This window comes from Eleginops maclovinus, chromosome 23, assembly GCF_036324505.1.
Source record: "Eleginops maclovinus isolate JMC-PN-2008 ecotype Puerto Natales chromosome 23, JC_Emac_rtc_rv5, whole genome shotgun sequence".
Classification (NCBI taxonomy): domain Eukaryota; kingdom Metazoa; phylum Chordata; class Actinopteri; order Perciformes; family Eleginopidae; genus Eleginops; species Eleginops maclovinus.
The window spans coordinates 3,451,890-3,470,953 of NC_086371.1; the positions used below are offsets into that span (position 1 = coordinate 3,451,890).

General features: G+C 40.7%; 1 protein-coding gene across 2 annotated transcripts in view; it reads right to left on the reverse strand.

Moving 5' to 3' along the window:
• Positions 1 to 15,322, reverse strand: part of LOC134860155 (polycomb group RING finger protein 3) — a 50,445-nt gene extending 35,123 nt beyond the window's left edge. For both annotated transcript variants that reach the window (XR_010165196.1, XM_063877000.1), the window contains exon 1: positions 15,213 to 15,322. The gene's annotated coding sequence lies outside the window, so the exon portion shown is untranslated. The remainder of the gene's footprint in view (positions 1 to 15,212) is intronic.
• Positions 15,323 to 19,064: the final 3,742 nt, after the last annotated feature.

The following is a 19,064-nucleotide window of genomic DNA, read 5'->3' on the forward strand; positions in this document are numbered from 1 at the left end:
TGCTTTTTGTAGAGGGAAAACTTTCTACACTAAATTCTGGATCAGCCTACATATATACATCATCACTGTAGCACTCCATTAACAATCTGTGTGTGTCTCCTGTGTGTGGAGGTCAAACAATACATCCTAGAGGGGGAGCTGGGCAGATTTCAGCAGTAGAACTGAGTAGAAGACAGCACTTAAAAAAGGGATGGTGTTTCCCAGCGGAGCCACAACAACACAAACACTCATGACGCTGTAAGGAACTTTGGATGTACGTTTCCACTATATGGCACGTGCTGTTGCATGGCTAAATGGGCTTGTTAAGCAGCTCCTTCAAGTTCTTAAAACACAGGAGCATGGGATGTCCTACTGTGCCGCCAAAGACACAAACACAGCCTTAACATCAGAGAAGGTATCAAAGAGGAAACTGACTCTCAGAGGCTCAGGACCACTGGCCACCCCGACGGCATGAAGACAAACGAGATGAGCTTCAAATGAGGAAGAGAGGCTCTGAAGAAATCTGTTGAATCCCGCTGTGTCTTTTCCATTTCTCTGTCCCTATCTGATAAAGAAATACATTGAGTCCTGATAATTACATCTACTTATATCAGCTCATTCAAATGACTCGATAGAGAGATTTTGATTCCCGTTTGAGTTCAACCTGATGGTTATGTTCTCCTGCAAACCAGAGGATATGTGGCTCTTTAACAGCCAAATTAAATGATAAACGAACTCCATTATCGAGTCTTAATAAACTGTCAGTGGGGGAAGAGTTCACACAGGTCTATTAGCGCTACAGATGCACCGATTGACATTTTCTTGGCCGATTTCTGACATATTTATGAGTCTGACCTGCCCATTAAGACGCTTTCTCATTTCTGTGGAACTGCTTCATTTTGTATGTCAGTATTTTTACTGCAAGGTCTTTACTGGCCTGATTGTGATCACACTTGACATGACACTGTGGAAGGGTGTTGCAATGGGGATCCAAATCATCAGATTCACAAGTTATATTTCACTCTGTTTAACATTGGAGATGGGGCATTTTGTCTGGAAAAACTAAAAGAATATCCATGGGATCGCCCCCTCAAGTCCAAACAACATCCATTTTATTACGAAACTACCACTCAAGGCTCATGAACACATCGAAGGTGGAAGACCGACTTCTAAAGCCAGGAAATGGGACCATCCCAGGAGTGTCAATGCACCATTGGCCTTGACAAAAGGTCTGCACAACTATACCAATGAAATCCGGGTTCTCTGTGGGTTCATCACTACGAGCATCACCGTTCACCTTCTTACGTTGTCTCCAAGCTGATAAAAAGTAAATATATTTGCTGTTGTTTCTTATTAAAGAGTGATAGCACACTTTCTCTTCCTGGAGTTGGTTATTGTTTGCACTTTGACTCCTCTGCCGTTTAATTCCTAAGAAACAAGTGTTGTGTTCAGGGGAAACACTAAACCCACAGGGACTGGGTTGTTTTTTATGTAAGACGTTCTACAAGCCGGGTGTTTACACAGCAAGTGAAACGGCTCCCACAGACCTTCTCCAGACTACATTAACACCGTTTCACATTATCTAGAAAATCCTTTTTATCATGTACATTCAGAAAACGAAGGCCCTTTTTACACAAGGGGTGGTCTGATTTTAAGTAGACATCATGCTAATAAGCTCTGCACAGCTCTTGATAACAGCAGGGCCCTGAATCAACCCCACTGACAACAGTTTCCCCACCGCAAACACTGATAACTCCTGAACCTGAACACACTTTGCTCCGAGGCTTTGGGGATTCATGATGCTGATCAACTCTAAGAAACCTGGACGATTAGCATAGCTTGGCTTCATTAGCACTCGCTCAATTTGCAATCCAGCAGACAGCGCTGATACCAACAAAAAGTCAATTTGAATTAAGCTGTGACGGTTGCTCCCAGAGTGAAGGCAAACAAGGGGATAACAAGCGGAGCAGCAGCTGTAATAGTTTCATTTATTATATTCATAGGGCATGGTGTGTTGGCGAGGGGGCTGAAAATGCAATTTCTCCACTGTCGCACAATTAAATAAAGCTGTCAAGATAGCACCGAGTTCTCCCCAAAACACACGGCTGTGCAAACCTCCAGGATATTCATTATCGCAGATATTAAAAGCAGCCGGATTGCACTGAACTATTGAAAAGTGGAAGAGTTATTATGAATTCCCTGTCTTACAGTTCAGTATTTATCTTTGCATGGCAGATGGGTTGATAGCAGTGACTAAAAACCAGCTTTAAAAAGAGGGATAAACCTGAGTCAACTACATTATCGAACTCCGTGCAGGGTTTCGTGACGGGTGGATTAAATAAAAGACCGTCAGAGGACTTAAAGTGTCTGTTGTTTTTCTCACAAACATGTCAAATACTCTCTTTCCTCTTCCCCGTCGCAGAGTGAACCTGGCTCTGGTACAACAGTGTAATCTAGGCTTCATGCTGTCAAGATGCAAAGCAGCTCTTCTCGATCCCAGATAATCATATCGGACCACCAGCAGCCGGCCAAATGGTGTTTTATTTTGGCGGGGACAAAGGCATTTCACACATTAAAGGTTAACTGGTTTCTGTTTTGTTTTGGAAGGCTCTCGTCTCGAGGGTTAGGGTGATATATATTTTTGACACTACCTGCTGTAGGAAAGTAGTCAATTTACACTTAATGCACTTGTGTAAGTTCAGCTTCAAAGATAGGGATAATATGAAAATACATAGTTAAATATTACAACAAGGACTGAATGATTCAGTTTGTGTGTCAAATACTGCGAACATTGACCCATTGACAAGGCTAATTAATGCATAATAACACAGAAATGTCCTTATTTGTGAAAACACATGTGCATAATGGAGCATAATCGCCTGATTGTTTCCATGGCTTCATGCTTGTCATGCAGGAAACTGGTAAAATAAAGCTAATTGTTGTTGCTTTGACTAAAGACCAAGGAGATTTGCATTCCCAAGACAGTTTCTGAACAGGATCCATTTACTCACTCGTCACATCATGTTGTCTGGAGCAGTTTTACAGAGCTCATCTGAAGCAGTTTGCTAACACTTTTTAAAGCATCTGAATAAAGCAGGATGCCCTTGTAGTTGCATTGAGGTGACAAGTGCAAGAAGGGAGCCGTCTCCAATGAGAGAGCAACAGGAAACCGGAAAGTAAGGGGAGGCAGTAAACCATTTATTGTATATAAAACAAACCATAGCTTCCTTACTCAGTAAAACAACCGGGACGTATCTAAATGGCAGCCATGATAAGAGATGGTACAATCCACTCGATGCAAAGAGAAGGAGCGTCTCTGCTCCCTTTCTTATCTCCTTTATCAGGGGTATAATGGAGCATCCATCAACAAAAGCAGGGAGATATACCGGCTCACAATTCCTCAGCAGCCTTTAATGCGACGCACAATTAGTCCATCAATAACATCCACCATCACTGCTCACAGAACATTATGGATACAACATCTCATCCTGTTTTTGTTGGGTAACCTCACTTGAATTGTACAGTACTGAGTTTGTCGACTTTCCTACACGTTTCTTTTCATTATGAATTCTCCCTCACATATTTCCTCATGAGGTTTTTGATTGAGGTCAAGAAGAAGCCTTTAGGAAATGACATAGGACATGATTTAAATTGGAATTGATCGTTTAATTTGTGCACCGCCTCCCATTTCCCGTTCTTTAAGACGAGACGCTCTTCCCTGCCAACGTCAGAAGAATTATAACATTTTAACGAGGTATATTATTAGGCGTATGAAAGCTCAGGGTAAACAAGCTGTGGCGCTACAGCAAAGGCCACATATTTAATGACAGAGGTGAATTTATTTTAAACTCTAATCTAGAAACGTAATGAATAATTTATAGAGCGGAAGCAAAAGGATCTGCAGACAGCTCAATCCGGTGCTGATGCATGGGGAAACATCTTTAAAACGCACTGTAGGTTAGAAATCACGATGACGTTTGCTTGATGATCAAGAAATGGACATGCTTAACCAGTAGAAATCAATCTACTGGGACCAGTGGGACAGCGGCCAAGTTCATTGATTTCAAGTGCCGTCAAAACCCTCCTAATTTGAAAGGCATTCAATGCAAATGTTCATTGTTCTGTAGCTGAATATCTCTGAGTCAGGATGATTTGTAGAGCAATCCCCCCCAATGACAACAAATAACGATGTGTTGACAGCAGGGACATTAGTCAAGACACAGTGTTAGTGCTCAGCCTCTAAACTGTGGATTGTTTGGTTCATTTTTACAGAATATAAACTGTCTGCCTCACTTTGATTTATTCAGGTTTGTTCTTATCCTTCTGCCACGCTCAAAATAATCCGTCTGTGAAAGCATGATTTAGGACTGCAACAAGCAAGGGTTATCTTCCATCAGATAAACAAGTGTAGAGTTTAGTTTCAAAGGCCATACTCTTGTGATTTAATGAGCTAAATTATGAGGAAATGTCATAAATAAAGGCATTATATTGCAGCCCCGAGTGAGATTTTTACGACTGCTGAAAGCCAATAATAAAACCGCTCCAGTAAATTAAGGTTAATTTGCAGCTAGACCTTTAATCTACAGCTGCATCGTAAACTGAGCTGCGATGATACGTCCAATCAGAGTCTTTCTGATGAATCCTTTAGTTTTAATGCAAAAATTACAGAAAATGTTCTTTCCAGTTTCTCAAATGTGGAGTTTTTCTGTATTATCTTGTATTGTGATGATAATTAGCCTAAAGACTGACACAAGAAGGCCTTTAAAGACACCACCTTGTACTTTGAGGAACTAGGATGACCTTTTTCCACTGCTTTATCTCATTCTATAGACTGAACGATTCATAGACGATTAAGAAAATAATCTGCAGATCTGCTAAAGACAAAAGAAATATAAATTGCACAATGTAAAAAAAAGTTGTGATCCTATTGGAGAAATGTCAATGAACAACTAGATTTTGACACGCATTTCGTCCCCAAAATACCTTACATTTTAAGCTGTGGTTCCAGTGACATAGCTTCGATGTTGAGGGGTTTTTCTTACGTCACTTCAGTGTCAAAATTCAGCCTGCCTGTCTAAAGCTCAGATGTCACTTCTTCTAAATGAACTCCGTGTTGACAGCGAGTCTGCTACCTGCCACCTATCCCGACAATGCTGTATTTACCCAGGGAGGGTTCGCTGAGCCTGTATTTTCTCTGCTTTATATTACACGTTACACCCAGTAAAACCACAGACACCTACAGCCTGCGGTTTAGCAGCGCCACTTCTTTGACTGGGAGTTCATATGCAGAGTACTACGGTCAAGGGCTTGGATCAATAAGCTCTGGGCCATTTACGCCGCAGCCTCCATACCCAGTATTTATGCATTTCAAATGAAGGCCTCATCAAGTCTTAAGATCTTTACTTCCTGTTGTGAAGAAGACGCTTCCCTTCATTTCCTGTAGACCTTTGATTTCCCAGCAGCAAGGACAGGATCGGATGACAGCCACTGGTAGAGATAATGTTGAATTACCACTATGCAGTAAGAATAGCCTTAACGGAATAACCTAAAATACAACTCACTAACACTTTCACTATCAATCCCTGATTCATCCATTTTTTATGTAAATTAGACATTTTGAAAGGGTTTTTCGGGCGAATTATTACGTGTTTTTGCTTGCCAACGGTCCACGGGACTAATATATGACTTAAAACGGGGAAACTGGAGCAAATGTTTCACGATTAAGGGACTTTCATGATGTTGATTGAACTAATGACCCATTTCAGCTCTCCAGTAAATTGATTCATGTGTTTTGCCTCAAAAAGCTTCCATTTAAGTTTCTTGAGACCCCCAAAAATACAGCCATATTTAGCTTCATTTGCAGGCCCTATTCTACAAAGAACTGAAATAAATCTGTCTTTTACAACTGGTGTTCAATCGTGTTCTTATCTTCTTATCAAATAAACGTTCGACCGCACTGTGAAGTCGTCTTAGCTTTTCTTGGTATGACGTGTGAGTTTCAACATGACATTTCCTCTGTACCTTTTCACATATGGTAGCTTTCACTCTTCATGGTAGCCCAATTACTCTGTTTATTTAAATCAACCCGGCAAATCATCTCACTTCCTCATGAGAAAAATATACCAGGTTGTAAAAAGCGCTTCTTATTTGAACCAGTTTTATTTATTCTGTAATATGGATCACAGATAGTCGGATCTTATAGCATTCATTTCTAAAAGGCTAAATGGACATGTCATACACCAAGGGAAATACCTGAAGTCAGTCGTCTTTTCCTGAAGCTCTTGGCCTACTGACCTCCATGATACTGACACCGGAGGACCAGAAGGGAATTGGGGGAGGGGGGGAATGTCCTGCACACCAGTGAGATCAGGCTGGAGGGTCAATTAAAGGTCACTTTAAGGAGCACAGAGGCAGAATGTAGAGGAGGAAACCCCCATTCAACTTCACCATCGATTCATACGTTGACAGCTTTTATGATTGAATACGAAATCGGTCTGAGTTCCTACGCAGGTCTTTAGTTTGCATTTCTGTGACTCAAATGTTCTCCGGAGAGTCCCATTTTTCTGACATTTAGTTATTTAGTTGTTATTCCTAATTTGGTGTTGTAATTTACGTTATCAACATGTATAAGGAGCATTGCATTTTTGTGCTCGAGTGTTTGACCAACACGTTTGTTTCGGGTTACTTTGACACCACATGACTTCATGCCCTATCAAACAATGTCAACAAAAGTGAAACTAAATCCTGGATCTGCTCTAAAATACCAGGTATTCTTCCTTGGTGGATGATACACCCTTCCACCAAGTTTCAGAAAAGTTGGACCAGTAGGGTTTCCATAATCCTGCTGACAGACAACCCAAAAACCTGACCTAATTGGTTGAGATAATTATATAACAATTAAAAAAGGACAGAATTTTACAAAGCAGCAATTACATGTTCGATTGCTTCCTTGATAAATGACTTAAATGATGACCAATTGTCAGCGTATTTTCTAATAGGACAAATATAACGATCAGCTTTCAACACTAACCCCCTCCAGTGAAGGAAATCTGTTGGAGGATCGACATTGGGTAAAAACGTGTACAGATCGACATTTTCAACATCTACACCTCAACGCTAAAGTCTGTTGAATTTTACACTGAAAGAAATGATTCCCTTTTTTTAGGCCTAAGAGTCAACAGATCCAAACTGCGGTGAAGAAGCCACTGGCTGAAGCACGGAGGATGCAATGAGCCGGGACGTGGGCTTCGGGTTAACAGCCCGGCGCTGCTGTTGTGCTTTTCCAGCTTTAACCACAAACTGTACGTGGTGTGGGGGAGGGGGGGGTCACATTTAGGGTCGCAAGGGGCGGAACATTTCCGGTAAATTTCCGGTAAATTTCCATGGGAAGTTAAACTGGGGAATTTTGGAAATATTCCATATTGGAAACTTTCGATGGGAATAATGGGAGTTATGGGAATTTATGGGAACTAACTGGGAATTGATGCAATGGCATGAACAGATATATAAATAGTTAGGCTAGCTTAACAACTGGAATGATCTTCAAAACAGCATCACATCTTTCTAAGAGTGCCTCATGGATGGTAAATGAAGTGACGCTAGCTATGGCTTACTAAGCATCTAAGGTATCGGCTATCTATCTGCTAGATGAATGCATCTGTCTGATATTTGCAATTTAAACATAACATAAGTATATTACCCCAAAATATCATCTAACCTTACTTCACTTTGTGTACTCCACAGGCTCAAATGTGTGGCTTCAATAGTCTTGTGCTTTGGGCTCAAAAGTGTGGTCCAGTCTTCTAGAAATCATATGTGCATGTGATGGAGGAATGCACGGTGCCTGTAGGGGGTGAGGTCTCGATAGCCATGCAGTAAGCAGAGTGCTTTGTGCATGTGATTGAGGAATGGCATGGATATACTTGAATGGCATCTGTTTGTTTTAGTAAAGATGATGCTAAAATATACTTTCCCCGACTACATTTAAGTTCCCTATGAAGAGCCAACCTTCAATTTGGAAAATTCCCAGTTTCTATTCCCGTTTATTCCCTTAAATTCCCAGTTTATTCCCTTAAATTCCCAGTTTATTCCCTTAAATTCCCAGTTTATTCCCTTAAATTCCCGTTAATTCCCTTAAATTCCCAGTTTATTCCCTTAAATTCACGTTAATTCCCTTAAATTCACGTTAATTCCCTTAAATTCCCATGGAAAGTTTCCATCTTTTAAAATTCCTGGAATTTTGCAACCCTAGTCACATTCAGACCAAGAGATGACAGCTATTAAAAGTGTATCGAACAGGCTGGGATAAAGCACAAGGCCAGCAAGTGATTAATTCCTCATTTGGGCCACAGGCGTTCATTTGCAGAGGCTTTCTGGGCTCGTTAACACGATAGAGATGCTAAATAGTTCTGTCATTTGAGCGTCAGACCTGCGCTGACCCTCGACCAGGTTTCATCAAACAGCTGACAGAGCACTAAATAAAAGATGACCTGTGGATATTGTCCGTTTGATCCTTTCATAATGATTAATCCAGAATGGCAAACCAGGTGAAGATGTGTGTGGCCATACAGAAATGGTGGAGCGTTGAGGGAAAATGAACACCTCTTACTCGAGTCTTCATTACAGTGAGAATAAACTATGTTTTAGGTTTCCTGTGAATCACTCGAGTAAGCACCGGGACGAAAATGTATATGTATCTACACTAAGAAAGCAGAAACTGTAAGCAACGTAGGAGGGAATTCAGTCTAACCTTTTTATATCATAATATCTTCAGCACAGGAAGTGATCATTTCACATTTAGTGATTTCCTGCTTCACAGGCTTGGCAGTGAAATCCCAGATCCTGGGCATGCAGAGTTTGTATTGGTGGAGAACAACTTGTGGGTGGAATAGTGGCTAAATATCAGAAACCTGGCCAATAAGAAGTCAGAAACCCAACATTTAAAAGCTCATATATGCATTAAACGACATCCTACTGGCTTTAACTCTCCACACTGCTCAGGAACTTATGAGGGCTAACGCAAACAAAGGGACGAGGTTTGTTGCTACCAAACAGAATTTCAACATTAATTAAGTACAAGCCATGAACTAGCTTTTAGCACAACAAGCTAATATAGAAATCAAATGGGTTTACAGGACGGTCAAACTAAATACAAATTCAATCACGCACATTCCTTTAATTTGTCGCATTACCTCCAAACAGCATTTAGTTCCTGGTCACATTATGTGTTGAGAAACCTAAAAATAATTCCTATTTGTTTAAAAGTATGCCACTTGAAATGAATTGCATCCATACACATTCAGCCGTGCGTTCTCCCATCACATGTAAAGATCATTTACCAGCTGACATCACCTGAAAGCCAAAGAGAAATCCATCCAGAGCAGCTTTCTGTTCCCAACACTTAACCTACACCGTCTCCATTAAACTGTCTGCGCCTCACAAGTGAGTCTGGAAGCCGCCCAGCTCCTTTTTACTATCCCATCAGCGCACCGCCTCACAAACAATAATGATAATACATACGAGTTTTGAGAGATTTTTTGAAGGATTCCAGAGTGTCGGCCTTTCGGATGTGACTGGGAAGAGAGTTGCAGAGGGTGGGGGAGGCTGCAGCGAAGGCCCTGTCACCCCAGGTCCAGAGCTTTGTCCTGACGGGCTGCAGTAGATTAGCGTCAGCAGACCTGAGGCAACGGGTAGGGGTGTGTTGTTGGATGAGGTCACTGAGGTAGGCGGGTTTATGGCTTTGTAGGTGAGAAGTAATATTTTGAAGTCAATCCGGTGTTTGATGGGGAGGCAGTGGAGGTCGTGGAGGGTAGGGGTGATGTGATCAGAGCGTCGGGTGGAGGTGAGGAAGCGGGCAGCAGAGTTTTGGACATATTGCAGTTTATTTAGGACGCATGCAGGTGAGCAAAATAGAATGCTGTTGCAGTAATCGAGTCGGGGTGTTATGAAGGCATGGATGAGAGTCTCAGCAGCGGTGGATGAGAGGGAGGGTCTGATGCGGGCGATGTTTTTGAGGTGGAAGAAGGCGGTTTTTGCGACCTGGTCGACGTGAGGGAGGAACGTGAGAGCAGGGTCGAGGATGACACCAAGGTTACGGACGCGAGTTGAGGGGTTGACAATGGAGCCGTCAGTGTTCAGAGAGAAGTCCTGGGAGGAGCGGGTTAGTGAGTTTGGGCCAATAATGATTTGTCGCAGTTTAGTTACAGAAAACGTAATAAGAGTGACTTCTATGCTTCAGAAAAACCTTGTTCCACCTCAGGAATAAAAGCAGACAGGACATCAAACTTAGAGAAAGCGGTCTTATGAAACCTAAATCTGTCCCTGTGTGTCAGCTGGTGTTTCTAATGTCAACATAAAAAGCAAACCATTTAAATTCACACAACCTGTTGACGGCCGCTTACTCGAGATGTTGACATAAGACAGATACAATCAGTGAAAGCACAAGCCGTGAATCCGAGCCAGCGTGGCCCCACCTGACCCCAGGATATTAATGTGCGCTGATTTAATGCGTCCTCCTCGGCTCTGAGCGCTGCTTCCTACTCTTCTCTGTGTTCTGGCTGCAAAGAGAAGGTTTCATTCACACTGCCAACATCTAATTTAGACAGATGGGGGGTTCTAAGTCCTCTTGTCCAAATAGTGAATCAGGAAAATTAATCAGCACTATTGGATTTAGAGGAGTTTGGTCTTTATACTGTACTACAGTAAGGCTGAGAAAGTCTCCTTTTGTAACTGCTTCCTCAACTTGTAGTGTAATTACTTTCTGAGTGAAGAACAACAACAGAATTTCATGAGACTGAAAAGGTTCTGCCCTGTGTTTTATTACAAAGACTTTTATGTTCAAAGCCACAACTGATCTAGACTTCTCTGATCAGTGTGTGGTTTTAGAGACTTGGAGACATTAAGACTTATTGCATGATTGGTTGTAAACTATGCTATCCAGCGAGCTAGAGCGCTAGCAAGCTTCTTTATTCCTCCTGGTATTTTGTTCTAAAGATTGTAGATTGTTTTAATGAAGGTATCAAAAAAGGAGGAATTGCCAACTGGGTTTTAGGCTCAAAGGAATCTGCTCTCGGCAAGAGCTGAGAGACAGTTGGGAAAAACAGCGTCTAGAATCAGCGGTTAATCAGGAAAGTATTGGATGTTATGTCCTTTGGTGGACTGTGATTGAACATTTCCTGGGCCTACTTTACATCCCTTTAAGAATAACGCAATCAAGACTGCTTGTCGATAGTCAACGGTGCAAGTGTGCATCGTCAAAGTCAAACAGAGTCACAGCTGATGCAAAGTCTGCCCAACTCTAATTCTAAAGTTGATTGATTTGTGGTTTAATATTTGGTTTCTTATCTTATATGATGATGTGGTCAGGACTTCAATATTGCTGCAGGATAAAAGGCCTCCCCCTTAATTAACTTCAATAAAACCAATGTATTGACACACTAGAAGTACTAAGGGTTGTCAGGTAAAGAACTTAAACATGGCTCAACTTTGGCTATACAATACACACACTCATGTAGACTGCAGGAGTGTGCTGAGTGTGAATAATAATAATAAACCCATGGAGATTTAATTCAGACCCAAAAATGCAGCTTTTTAACTCCATTTACTGTCCAATTCTTCCTGTTAGTCCTAAATGGTTTTTCCGACGTACAAAAGAGTGTAGATACCCAAAGGTTTCTACCCCTCAAGAGTTCTAACAGGATGTAAATCATACTGAACTGTCCGGTCCAATTACCACTTTGACTTCACATCGTTGCTGAATACTGAAACTGTAATTTAGTTTTCTTTTCCTACAGAAGTCATTTCTCATTTCTCAGCCAATATTCAAAGAGACTGAGCTGAGGAAGAGAAACTGGGAGCCATGCTGAGGATTTAAGAAGCTTCCTTAAACTGCAGCGTGATTTGTAGGAAGGGATTCTGCACAGTTACTCAGTAGCTAATTTAGCAAGCGAGACCATTTCCTGCCACAAGAAAAAGACTAATGCATCTTTCCAGAGTATAAAATCTCTATTTTTTCATTATCAAGCAGTTCACCCCCCATATAGGCTATATCCTAGCTGCCCAGTGGGACCATTAACAGAGCGTGGACACAGGTTTTGGGCTAATAGGTCAAAATAAATGTCCTTTTTCCTAATGTGTGGGCATTGTACACAATAAATCTTGCCATAGCACTTAAAAAACGTATTAGATGTTCTTTAATTTCAGGTCAGAGGTCAGCTGTGCAGGATAAAGCAGCAGGTCATTTAGGGTTTCCCTGCAGAGTCAGCAGAAACCTGACATGCTGGGCCAGTGTGTGCAGCGTTATGCAACAGCCATATCATGTGTGATCTGTTGAACACGAGCCAAGTTACATTCAGCTGGCCAAGAACCATCATCCAGGGCAGGGAGGACCTTCAGTGGGCTTTGAATGGAGCCTAGCAGCATGAGGTTTAGCTTTAAAGCTGCAACAAAGGTTCACTATTGATTAATAACACCATTATTTTCTGGAGTTTTCATTATAAATGTCAGGAAAATGTCCATCCTTGTTGCTGTAAGTCCACATGGATGTCTTTAAATGTCTGTTTTCACTCCAAACAACAATGATTTCATTTTCAACAAGTTTGAAAACAGATAACAGCAGGAAATATCTGTTTCTAGATACATCTGTTGGTCAATAAAACGTTGGAAAATAGCAGAAAATTACAAAGATGTCTTCCCAGTGTCTCAAAGTCCAAGGGGATGTCTTTAAATGTGTGGTTTTGTAAGTCCAAAAACAAAGATTACAACTTTAGGAGGTTAGAAAACAGATAAAAGCTGGGAAATCTGTTTCTAGATTAACTGTTTTGTCTATAAAATTGCAGAAATAGAGAAAAATGACTGAAATTGAAATACATGTCCAAGGTGAAGTCTTTAGATATCTTGCTTTACTTCAATATGATTAAAACTAAACGAAAACAGGAAATCCTCACACTTGAGAGGTGAAAAACAGATGTTTTCTGACATATTTGCAAAACAAATACCCCCAAATGTATCCATTACGCCTTGAGACTCATTTCCTGTCCATCAACATATCCTTGCGGTTCATGAAAGGCGGCATCTTATCATACAAACAAAACTCTACGCTTACATTGGCTGAGACAGAAAGAAACATCCTCTCACTTCTCATTGATGCTCTGAAGATTGAGATTCTGGTTTCAAGCTGGTACACTTTTACAAAGGAAACCCAAAGAAAAAAAGCATAATCAAAAGAGGAGTGAGTCAGATCTCCATCCTCTCTGATGATGTAAAGCATCAGAGTGTTAAAACACAAGCATGCTGGGTGTAGTTTAGTGGCAGCATGTTGCAGGACTTGAGGCTATTGAAGCTCACTAAAACAATTACACACTTTGAACCCAATAAAGTAACCGATTAGCAGGATATTCAGGCTCATATTTCCTTCTTTCCACACTCCTGTTCGATGCTGCCAACGTGCAGCATGAGGGCAGCTTTATTGTCAACACTCTGTCCTAGCTTGAACTCAACACTCCGGCTCAGTGTGACGGTCTGAATGCCAACAGTGCATTCAGCATCAATTTTATGATCTTCATTTGGTTGAAAAGTCAAAGATATTAGACATCGAGGTTACACGTCAGAGCCGATTCATCACCGATTCAAGAGACTGTATGAAAATGTGAAGCAAGTCTCAAATACACCTTGAAATGAAAGCCATTCAAGTAACGTCTGTTCTATGAAACCATGGGAATAAAAGGTGCTGGGGGAATATTTACAGTAGAAATGTGTGGGGGTTTTTTTTAGCAAATAGTGTCAGTAAACGAAAAAAGACAATCAGGTGAGAATGGAGACGTGTGAAAGACAAACGAAGGGTCTAGCATCCCTAACAGTTCAATAGCTTGGATAAAAGCTCTTTTAAAATTACACCTCGTGCCTCATTGAGACCAAGATCTGTGATTATGCAAATGTTTTTCATCTCAAAACTTTTACGCACAGGATGTTCCCTCTCCGTTTGTGCATCACATCACACTTCAAACTCACCAACATGAGCACAGAGAAAGTTTCCTTCTCCGCCAGATCAATGTGACAACAGCGTCAGAGCAAAGAGACTCAACTACACATACATGACTTATAAAGAGATTATTTAAGTGTTGCCACAATGCGTATAAATAGTCTCCCCCCCATTAAGCCCGGTTTAAAGCCAAGACATCTTTTGACCTGCTAATCACCCAGCCATGCTTCCCATGATGCAAGAGTTGGGAAAACCCCTGCATCTAAACCCTGGTACTGTGATAAGATCATTCAGATGCATCTTCTACCCCCCAAAAACACTGCTCAGATTTAAGCCAGGGTTAAACCAGGTTTACACCTAAAACACCTTCATCTTCTGACCTGCTAAACGAACCGGCCATGTGTCGAGGAAACCCCAGAATTTAAACCGTGGTGCTGATAAAGCGTGTTATAAGTAACATGTAATAAGATAGTTCAGATGCATCCTCAACCCCCCCAAAGAACTACAAGCCAGGGTTAAACCTAGGACCTGCATCTTTTGACCTGCTAATCACCGCAGCCATGCTTCCTGTGTTGCAAAAAGTTGAGGAAACCCCAGAACCTATCCCCTGGTTCTGTCCTGATAAGGTAACTCAGATGCATCTTCTCTAACCCCCCCAAAGAAACTGCACAGACTTGTTGGCTGCTCTATGCATGCCTTTCCCCCCCACAATGTCACACAGGCTCCTCGCTGCAGCAGCAGTCTGGCGAGGGGCGACATCCACCCTGAAGAAGAACAAATGCACCAACTTTCTGTCTTGATTTAATCCCAACCTCATGTAGATCCTACACACACACAAACACACACTGAACTTTGGACGGCAGCAGGAAGAGCCTTAATGGTGGACCATGGGGAAGAATTGGTGAGAGAAACAGTGTTGTATTTAAACCTGCCGAGACAGGCAGGGAGAGAGGCGGGGATTGAGCCTCTTCCCCGGGCCGGATAACCGTGTGCACCCCGGCTTTCCTAGCATTTAACCCGGCTTCACATGCACGTTTTCCCCCCTTGAAACACCCCCATCCCCGGTGTGCAACTGCAGGGCCCGGCGCCGCCATACACAAGCACATAGACACATAAAACAACACGTATAGCACCAGGCGGAAAGAGACATGCGAAAAATGAGGAGGTGGGGGGGCACAAACCGGGACCGTAAGCCGGTTTCAGACCCACTGAGGACCGGACTATGAACAGAACAAGAACAGTAAGGAGAACTAACCTGTTTGGGAGCAGCACGGTCCGCTGGATATTGGGTTGAATCCGAGTTAAATCCACTATCAGTACAACAAAGAGGCGAAAATGACCGAGCGGCCGCGGAACAGGCCGAACAGCACTCAGTGGTGGAGTGGTGCGCATGCGCAGGAGCAAAGCCGGAGGTGGCGGAGGGGGGTGGGGTGGATGAGTGCAAGTGATTTCATTATTTATACCCTTTATTTTAGAAATGATATATGTACGTATTAAACAATATATACATACAACACATGGACATCAATATAGTTGTAATATCAAATATATCAACTTTAAAGTTGATTAAAATGTCCTTAAAGCTAACTCATCTTTTTCTTTCTAAATAAAGAAATGTACAGATAGTGATAAAAACTAAAATATTTAAAGTTAAATATTTATCAAATACACATTTGGTTGTGTTTGCCTTCTTGTTTTTACTAGTTAATAGTGGTGCCATATTGTTGTTGTTAATTGTCAGTCCATTTAATCAATTTATTCTTTCATCCCCAAAATAATATTGAAAAAAAAACAATAGTTCTATCAAAAAGTTTGTGTAAAAATGTCCTTACAAATAACTCATCTTATTTTCCATTTATTCAATAATATCAGACATTGTAAACAAGCAACACATGGAGGGGACATCAGGGCTACACATATACAGAGTAAAATAAAGGGCAATAGTGATCAAAACAAACGGTAACATTACAGGTTAAATATTAATGAAATACACATTTGGTTTTGATCGCCTTCTTATTTTTACAATTTCTGAATAGTGGTTCCATATGGTTGGAATTCTAAGTAAAAATGTGCAAAATTTGGTTTAGAGTCAGTCCATTTATTCCTTTGAATGTGACATTTTCAAATAATTTGTGTGTACACCCCACCATACGGACATCCTCCAAAACTCCAGAAATACACTAAGTTACCAACTTCCAAAGAAACGTACATTTACGCTTTCCAGATCCTTTTGAATTCACAGAAAGAGGGCACTGTAAATACCAACAGTTCAATTTATTACTGTCGATACACAAAATGGATTCAGCAGTGCTTTTGCCCAGAGATGCTTTAATTGTAATATTAATTACAAGCCTTGGGACGGTAGTACGGAAGAGGATTAGGGACAAATCTGAACCACTTTTGGATCCAACCAAAAGTACATTTATTTGAGGGTTTTCCCCAAATTGTTTAAATTATTATTGAGTCCAAATTTTGAGTTGCTCTGACTTTTTTCTCATAATTCATATTTTTTCTTGATTCTTTTCTTGGAAAATGTCGCTTTTGGTTGGATCTCAAAACCAATTTAGCATGTGGCCCTCATCCTCTTCTGCATGGCTGTCTAGAAATAAAGCTAAACATGACTTCTGTTATGTTAAGAGGTTTGGTGTTAGGTAAAGATTTACTGTGGTTAAACTATAAGAGTGTGAGTGGAAAGTTTTCCTGACAGGAAATAATGATGTTGAAACACAAAGAACCCAGAATATCTGTTTTAGCAAAGCCACAGGCCAACATCTGCTGACCGTCCATCGATGAGTCAGACTCCCGCTGCGGCAGATGTGTTTTTGTTCGAGAGTTGAAATTAAAATCTTCCAGCACAACACAGCTTCTTTTTCTCAGTGCAGGATGCATACGCACAGTAACTCAATTTAAAGCTTCCGGCTGTGGTTAGATTAATTTAATCAAGACTGAGTTACTTCCAAGAGCCGGTGAGCTTCGTATAAAGAGGTTACAGAGCGAGGGACTTTGAGTAAAGTGTGGTTTTTAAGGTTTAGACAGTGTCACTTAAAGCTGTAGAAAATAGTGATTACTTTTCAAACACTGAAACAAATGTACTTCCAAAGGGGGCATGAGCTTCATAAGACTTCCTCTCAGTCATCAAGTATATGCTTTATTAAATATTAAAGGAGTTAAAAAAGGAACAGCATGAGATGAATGAGTAATATGCAACATTTCTGAGATCAAATGTCAGGTTATATATTTCATCATTGTGTGCTTACAAAATGACATTGTTTGAACTTGCTATGTTTATAAAAAATACCATATTTAATTATATTATTGGTCATTTTGACTCCAACTTCTTATTTTGTTGCTCTATTTATTTTATTTATCTATTATTTATTTCATTTTAAAATGAACCAACTCTCACAAAAGCAAATTTTCCCCCAGAAAAATTAAGTATTCTGACTCTCGAACAGAAAGCATTTCCGTTAAAAGTCAAGTTACGATGCTTTCGGAAGCTCTTCGGACCTCTTCACTTTTTTTCACTATATGCTATGGTGGCAATCATGACAAATGTATTAAAAAGCAAAAACTGAAATATAAAATTGACTTCAGTATTTGGAAGTTTAGATCATGGTGCCTTTTATTTGTCCTGATCATGTTAGGGATGTTTCCATACTTTGCTTGGATCCAACCTGTGGAAAATGAACAGATTAGCCTGTGATTTAGAAACGGACATACGCACCTGAGGCCTCACCACTCAGAGCAAGACTGAGCCATAAGGTGTCAAGAAACAGGAGGAACATATAAGGTTACAAAATACATTTCTGCTGCTTTGAAGTTCCACAAGAGCACAATGGCTCCTCCTAGAGCTTAAAGACATGAAAGCTTGCTTAGGGTTTGCAAAAAAGCTCCTAAATGACTCCAGATTCTGTGGCACAAATTATGACTTCAGACTGTCGATTTCACAGGAACACTAAAACTTTTAATACGGCCAGGACTTTAACACCCATGACTTATCTTAGACATTAACCTTTTGACATAAAACTAACCTTCCTACAGGCCCTATAATAAAGAAACAAGTTATTACACAGTGTGGCAAGAGCATCCAATCAAGCTGCTGGAGAAATTCATGAAACATACTGTCATGTTACTGATCACAGGTAGAAAAGGTTTTACCAAAGATGATTCTTTGCTAAGGAATAATAAATGGTGGGCTATATTGCAATAAATGCACAACATGGAGGTAGAAATGGGTGATAAGCTAATCATTTTTAAGTGTTGACGACTCAAATTTCCAAGTTTAGGACTTAGGATACGAGTGCGAATATATGATATTTGTGACTTGACCAACAAGGACTTGGTACCCGCTCTGATATAGTAAAACACTTCTAAATCCAACTTTGCTATACACTTTATACTGTTCCTTTATAGTCCCATATATAACAGACTGAGAGGAAGTGAGGGGGAATACTTACAAATCAAAACAAATGTTCATCCTTCAAAAAAGAGCAATAAGAGTCGAAAACAGTTTTTATGAAGCACCACTTTTTATCACTTTAAAGGCCATAAAATAAAAGGATTCTGTTGTCATTTCAAATCATCAGAGAGCAAGCAAAGATAAGTCAGTACATCCTGGTATCCACAGTTGTTGTCAAAGAGAAAGTAAACAGGATCTGAGAGGAATGTGTTGTTAGAGCAGTTTCAGCTTGGTGAGCTTTAGCGAATGTCACTCCCAAAGGGTTAAAGACAGGGAGGGAGTGTTCAGAGCTCAGAGAAGTTCAGGAAGAGAAGACCTCTCACTCTGTTGTTTTTACCAACTACAGAAAGACAAACAAAAGTATTCCTCTTATCCCATGTGTACCTCCTGTGTTTCCCTGTTACTCTGTTGCTGCTATGACACCTGGATTTCCCTAAGATATCAATACAGGTCCATCTTATTTGATCTTAATGTGTATGTCTACATGCCATGCTGCTTTTGGATATTGCTTTAATATATTACAGACTTTAGGATCCGTGATCTGCTACTTTATATTTGGAGATTTAGATTGACTAAATTAGCGTCAACTTTACCAGCTGCTATACCTGAGGAATAACATAATGCATCGATGATTCAAATCTAATAATG